The sequence below is a fragment of the Tigriopus californicus genome, chromosome 10 (genome assembly GCF_007210705.1).
Source record: "Tigriopus californicus strain San Diego chromosome 10, Tcal_SD_v2.1, whole genome shotgun sequence".
Taxonomy (NCBI): domain Eukaryota; kingdom Metazoa; phylum Arthropoda; class Copepoda; order Harpacticoida; family Harpacticidae; genus Tigriopus; species Tigriopus californicus.
Genome location: NC_081449.1, coordinates 10,847,108 through 10,854,080, shown reverse-complemented (window position 1 = coordinate 10,854,080; position 6,973 = coordinate 10,847,108). Strand labels below are relative to the sequence as shown.

The 6,973-nt window shown below is 43.5% G+C and overlaps 1 protein-coding gene across 2 annotated transcripts in view; it reads left to right on the top strand.

Annotated features, from left to right (window-relative positions):
* Positions 1–335: 335 nt before the first annotated feature.
* Positions 336–6,973, top strand: part of LOC131888027 (discoidin domain-containing receptor 2-like) — a 26,745-nt gene continuing 20,107 nt past the window's right edge. For both annotated transcript variants that reach the window (XM_059236797.1, XM_059236799.1), the window contains exon 1: positions 336–854. The gene's annotated coding sequence lies outside the window, so the exon portion shown is untranslated. The remainder of the gene's footprint in view (positions 855–6,973) is intronic.

Here is a 6,973-nt window from a genome sequence, read left to right as displayed (position 1 = left end):
AAAAGGAACTCGAAGGGCCCGGCAAGTTTCAGCCCCGAATTGACAATTGAACAACCTTCAGGTCGTGCCGGCAAAACACCTCCGACCCTTGAAAGGGACAGCGTCTCGGAGATCCTGGTTTCTCTTGGTAAATTGTCCGCCTCTCGGTCTTACGCATTGGCTACCAAACTCCAAGAAGACTAAGAAAGAAAAGGAGAACGAGAGAGAGAACATGTGGCATTCCACGCACGCCTTGAATATTTCTTCTAGCCCTCAAAAGTCTCGACTCCAAAGCCGACTATGTGAGTCCGATGTACAAAGCGCATGCACGGACTTAGTCCCGTAGACTGGGGTTCGCTGACAAGTTCTGAGGACTGGGCTTCTTCACCGCTGCCTTTTCATTCTCCGGTATAGCGGACGAGACGTCATGGACGGATTCTATGAGAGCGAGCTCACAAGGAACCGAGGGGTCGCTCGTCATTACTGCCTGCTTGCTCGCTTCCCTCCCTCTCGTTCGCGATGTTTCTGAGTGCGGGTCAGCGCGTGGGGATGTGCGGGTGAGGGTATGTGCATGAAATGAAATAAACCGAGACCAGTTGAGGAGTTGCCTCTCGAGATGCCGGGTTGTTTCTCGAAGGGAATGAGACATCAATGACTCCAATCAGGGACGAATTAAATGTGATTCAGTTTAAAAGCCAAACCGGTGTTGGAATGCCACGGTGAAGTGAACTCCCAAGAAAGGGTTACAAGAACCTGCTTGAAAAAAAATTAGGCTTGAGTGGCGTCGTTCAATTCAGTCTGGTGAATGTGAATGGTGCTTTGAACTGTAAGAATATTGATCACTCTGCTGCTGCCTTTTAAGAGCGGATTTGAAGGTAAGGGGGACAGAATAAGGTTTGACTCGTTATCCAGATACGGACATGTATCGTGGGCATTAGATAATGAGAAAATATATGGGTTGGAGCAATGCTGTTTGGGTTTGCGCTTTAGAAAGCTCATAACGCTCAAAACTATAATAATAGCAAGCCTTGAGCAGCTGGTTGTGCAACCATGACTGCGTGCACTTTTGAGTCTGAACAAAAACACACGGTGGATAGTGCTAGCTAGTACAGTGGGTACAGGGTCTTCCTTGTACGTTTCTATTAGGGACCTCCCGGGCCAGGAAATAGATCCATGTACGGACTCTCCAATGCCAACAACAACAGTTGAACATATTGACATGCAAATGGAGCATTCATAAGAGCAGCAATTAATCCAATGTCATGACGAGGGAACGACTTCATAGAAAGTCCCAACCAAAAAATGTTCCCTGTGTGGGCTGGGATCTATTTTGAAAACAAAACAAGCTCTCAATACCAGATTTTCCTGGTCCCATACGGTTCCTTTTTGGCATGTGTGCAAAAATGGGTCTATGATTTGAAGGGATTTCGGTTTGTGAGTAATGGCCCACGAGGGGATCTAGGCTCATAAAATAGGAATGAAACAAGAAGCCAAAACAGAACACCTTGAAACAATAGGGCAACAGCCTCTAGACATAATTCCTATTCGGAAGGAAAACAAAGCCCCAGATGCTACTTCGGTGGCATTGTTTCCGTTTCGAAAATTGGGGGATTTGGGGGTCATTTCCTGAAGGAATTTGTGCACTTTGTGCCTTCAACGTCTTAGTTTGAATCAATTGACAACGGAACTGGCTCTGATTGATCCTGCCATGCTCAAAAGCCACATCTTTTCCGCATTCATTTGTCTAGATTATAAAAAATTCGGTGGTACGCTTGCGCCACAATAGCACATGAGCAAATAGAACAAGCCTCACATTACGCGCAGGGACTTGAGGTCTCGGCCACCCACCCTCCTTATCTTGGCAGGGAGAAATTGTCACAAAACATGTACTCCAATGGCAAAAAAAACATGTCCATGCAAATCCCCTTATAGCTTTGTGAATGATACGGCGTTGACAGCTAGTCAATGTAATATATTCTCCTGTAGATAGACTGTGGACTGGGTTCCTCTTGGACGACGACTCGACGAGCCCCAACTTCGGGGAGTTGCTTTGAAGCCAGCCAGCATGAGAATTTTCTTTTGTATGTGAGCTTGCACAGAGTTAAGCGAGCCCACAAAGACGGGGCATTCTATCATCTTGTGAACAAATGTGTAATTTATGGCGCGGGGTTCTTTCAGACCGTACATCATTTATAATTGAAAAATTCAAAGTAATCCTCACGCGGAGGCGGGAACGCGAAACTCATGGCAGCAGATGCCAAAAAATCTGCACGTTTTGTCGCCGCTATTTGCCTGTGATTTTTTCTGAGAAGGAATTCACAACCAATTCGAAGCGACCAGAATGGTGATTGCCTTCAATTGAAGGGCGTGGGGAAAAGAGAAACGGGGAAGTGAATTTCAATTGATATCCATTCACAGAGACCTCCACAACCATATAATTCATTCATTTAATGCCCGCCTTAAGGGCCAGTCTCGGGTTATCACATGCTAGGGGTGATTTTAATCTCTGGCAGAGATTGGGCCTAACAATGCCATTTGGTGGCAGAGGTATCAAATCAATACGCAAAATGATCCTGATCCGTTCCCGTGCGACCAGAGAGAGAGAGAGAGAGAGAGCCTCCGGAAATACACCCTTAATATTCTGTTTGGACTTGTGCTCAAGCGCCAATCCGATTCGTTTCTCAGGAGTGGTCTCGCATCAAACTCCCCAGTGTGTTTCACCATGAGAAAGAAGAACGAAAAGACCAGCACGTTTTCTCTCGGAAGATTTGCATTCAGTAATCCTGGCTCAATTGTTGTTTGTACCTTGGATTACCGAGCTGCCAAGTACCATCGTCGTTATGGCTCGTCAGTCTTATTCACATACAAATACATGTCAATCCAACAGCCATAGGTGGAAAACTCATCGGGGAGGAGTAAGCAAATTTGATCGTTGGCCAATCGATGAGCAAGGGAGGGGGGGGGAGGGGTCTTTATAAGTAATCAAACAGGTTCGACTGCTCGATATATTTCTTAGATTAGACGGCTTTCCACGATGTAATGGCCGTCATTATTCTTGTCATTCCGAGGTTCTAACAAATCCAGGGCCCATCCCATCTCATCCCATCCGATCCATTCCTCCCACTCACACCAATGAATGATCTTTATTTTTCTTCCCCATCACGATGTATTCGTGGTTATAAATCGTTGTTACATCTGCACATCCAAACTCACACCCAATGATTGCCAACCCAATTTGCAAAGACCCTAATGATAGCCAATCCATACACTTGAAGTGGACGTATGTGGCACGTTTGGGATGCCTCAGCCGGCTCAGACTTGTTTTGAACCATTTGGTTGAATCAGTCATGGCTTGTGATCTATTGCCTCATTAGGAGATCCATTTGACTTGATGAGGCATTTGAATGAGCAAAACTAACCAATAACCGAAAATCGAGAACCATTCCTGTTGATGAATAATGTCCTGGGCGTGTTGCGTGGTGCAAAGTACTCAAGGTATGACAATGCGGCAACATCAAATCACAGATGTTCTTTGCTTTGGAATGAAAAGTTTTTTTTAAACACTTGGTGATCATATCTAACGGCCACTTTGCGACATTGTCATTGTCTTACCGAGATCGAGACTGTGACGAATGATTTCCAAGCATGAAATTATTTTTCAAGAGGTACCACCGTCTCTATAACTCAGTCGCAACACCCTCCCTTACAATCCATCGCAGTTATTTAGCGTATGAGCGAGCCCTGTACTTATATTGGGATAGGAAGCATGGTAGTTCCTCAAAATGACCGAGAGGGGATAGTTTGAGCGAATCAATGAACTTCTTTTTTTTTATGATCAAGCCCCTCATTTGACAAGTCCCATTTTGTGGCGTAATCTCCAAACTGGGAGGAAATATCCCACAAGACGACGAAGCCGAGTGGAGCTCTATGAGGGCCATAAACTATCTGCTTCTCTAATCATGTTGAACTCGATAACATGTGCTCTGGTGCTCGAGTTGCTTTTTCGTGAAAACTGTTTCTGGTCTTTGATCCTTGCGCTTGTTCAACAGATATCCAACTTCTCTTCAGGCTCCCCTGTGTAATGTCTGTGAATGACCGGAGACTGAGAATCTCCGTCATTTGCAGATCTCTCAATGTAACCCTAGTTTGCCTTCATGTCGTACAACAAAGCTAATGGAGATCGGAATTAATCACCCTGGGATTTTGTGCATTCAATCGGCATTCCATTATGTAGGTTGGCCAATCGACATCAATTCCATTGGACTAATACGAAACATATTGTGCGATTCATGATTGCCTCAAGTTACTGTTGCAACACGGAGATGGATTGTCCTACGACTAACTCAATTTAACATTCAGAGCAACGCTAGTGAGTAATCCAATAAGTTTTCTACGTAGGCTCAGCCGAGTTGAATGAGTCAAATCACGATGATATCGGTAACATTTCTGTCCTCTTCACGCCATGTTCGAAAACTCCAAATGTTCTCAGCCGGAAAAGGGATGGCAAGGTATCGATTTTTAAGCTATCTTTGTCACGCCAACTCGTAGTATACAGTAGTAGTAGTAGTAGTAGTAGTAGTAGTAGTAGTAGTAGTAGTAGTAGTAGTAGTAGTAGTAGTAGTAGTAGTAGTAGTAGTAGTATTCCGCCTTAGATGTAACACAAACCTGAGCTCCTCCTATTCCTACTTTGCAAGACTCCAAGTGGAATGGGAGAAATTTTGCGGAAGAATTGCCCTTAAAACGAAAATATCTGCAAAATGGCAAAGCCCTTCTTTTTCTCCCCATGTCGAAAAAAAAATTGCGCCTTGAACAGCCTTCTTCATTATACGGAGAACTTTAAGGCCATAAATGCAGGAGAGCTTCCTGCTGAACTCTCCAGGGAAACAATAAATTGTTCAGTATAGCAAAAACTGGGTCAGTCGATGTTATTGCATTTATGAGAGAACCTCTCTACCTCTTTTCCAGCCGCGTTCTATTGTCTTTTCATCCCCTCTGCCTCTGGAAAGAAACCGGCGAGGTCGGACTTCCCGGCTATTAAAAACTCATATTCGAAAGGCTAAAAGTACCGTTAGGCGCACGAACATTGTTGTATGAACTCTTACCAAGAATCCAGTTGATTTGTTGCACTCGCCCAGCCACTAGGACCAAGAGGAAAGTGTTCCAAAAATGGCCGGCGAACTTCTCCCATTGAATCCACATGCTGCCAGGACGCTTCATTGGCCAAATTGGCCTTCTGGAGACGAACAAGCCGGGAGACATAAGCACACCTTCGCTCTCGTCTGATTGAGCACACGCCGAACGATGAATGTTACATTGTGGATGAAACTTTTTTAGACTTTTAAAAAAGAATCGTTCATCGCACTTGCCACAGCGGATCTCTGGAAGTTTTCTTCTTCTTAAAGAATTCTTGGTCTGACAGCTTCGTCCTCATTATGGGACTACCCCGTTTCTCCACCGATTAACTTACTCGAGATGAGACTTTTTTCCTTGACGTTCTATCTTTTCGAAAAGTTTCTCGGACAGAGCCTCAACCTGGAAGTTTAAGAAGGAGAATTGTTGTTACAAGACACACCAACGATCCCATATTCTTCAAGCCGTTACGAAACAGCGGGCAATGTGTTTGTTGAATGGCGAGAAATATTGGGCCATCAAAGCCGCATTTCTTTCTCGCCCATGAAGCCGAGCTATCGGTGTTTTGCATGTTTTTTCCATGTGGTTCCCAACCATAAAGTATTAAGGCCGATAAACCGCAAGCAAGCCAAAGAAATTCAGACGTACTACGTATGTATATAAATTGACTTTAACGAATATGCTTTGCGGTTTATTATTTGTTTTTTCTCGACGTTCTCTTTCTATGAGGCGGATTTTGAAGTCTGTTTTTTGTTTTATTTGTTGATTTGAAAACTGTTGAGAAATGCAACTGAAAAGAAGGTTCCAAAATTTTCGCAATAGTTTGGCCTTTCTTTAACAATTGTGGAATCATTGTCTTTTCAATATTTTGATAAACTTTGGCTGATGTTAAGCTGAAACCTTCACGCTCTTCAATTTCATTCATGCACAAATTGTTCCTTCGATTCCCAGATCGTTTCAGCACATAGACGATTAATGACATATAATTCCGATCTGAAATTGATAAAGCTTGTGTGGATAAAATTATTCAATGTGTCAAGAGGGTGTCATTTGTTCAAAGATTAGGTAGAACAGAATTCAAATCATTTGCGTCATTCAACCTTGGTCCAAACGACAGATTAACCGAAGAGCTTAGCATGTTGTAGTAAGGCGGAAATATCACTTTGCCGGTAATTAACCTCTTTCCTTTCACCGAGCGAAAGGACGGAAAGAAAGTGTCTTAAAAATCATGTCTGTATGTTGTTTTCACAGCTCCTTGGGGAAGCTAGCTGTTTGTGTGAACTTTTTCGTATCAAAGTCTTTTGATCATGGTTCCACTGCTGAGAAGTGCTTTATCTACCTTCTTACCGATGTCAGCAGAACGACAAACAAACCTACCAAAGACAGAAGCGGGCTCATCTTCAAGATAGAACGTTTCTTCCCTCTCGATCTTTGGGGATCTAGCCCACTTAACAATTACTCTTAGCCTTACTATAAGGCATGGTAACCTATACCACCATCGATCCGATCAGAGTTCCACGCGAGACTCAAATGAGCTTCTGTACCTGTACGTATGTACGTACATACTCGTACGTAACACTATAAATCAACCCTCGAATTCTCGTCCTACAAACCGTGATCCAAGTAGTTTTCTTCTGGTCTACTCGGAAGCCACAGAAAGCAAAGTCAAGTCAAGAAACAAGCAGAGGGGAATGTGAATGGTCCAAGTACACTGTGAGCGCACTTTTTACTACTACTCCGCACACTTTAACTACTTAGTTTAAACTACTAAAACCTCTACAACTTACTTTACTACTACTCTAGTTAAACTACTACTACTAACTACTACTAACTAACTACTACTACTAACTACTACGTACTACTA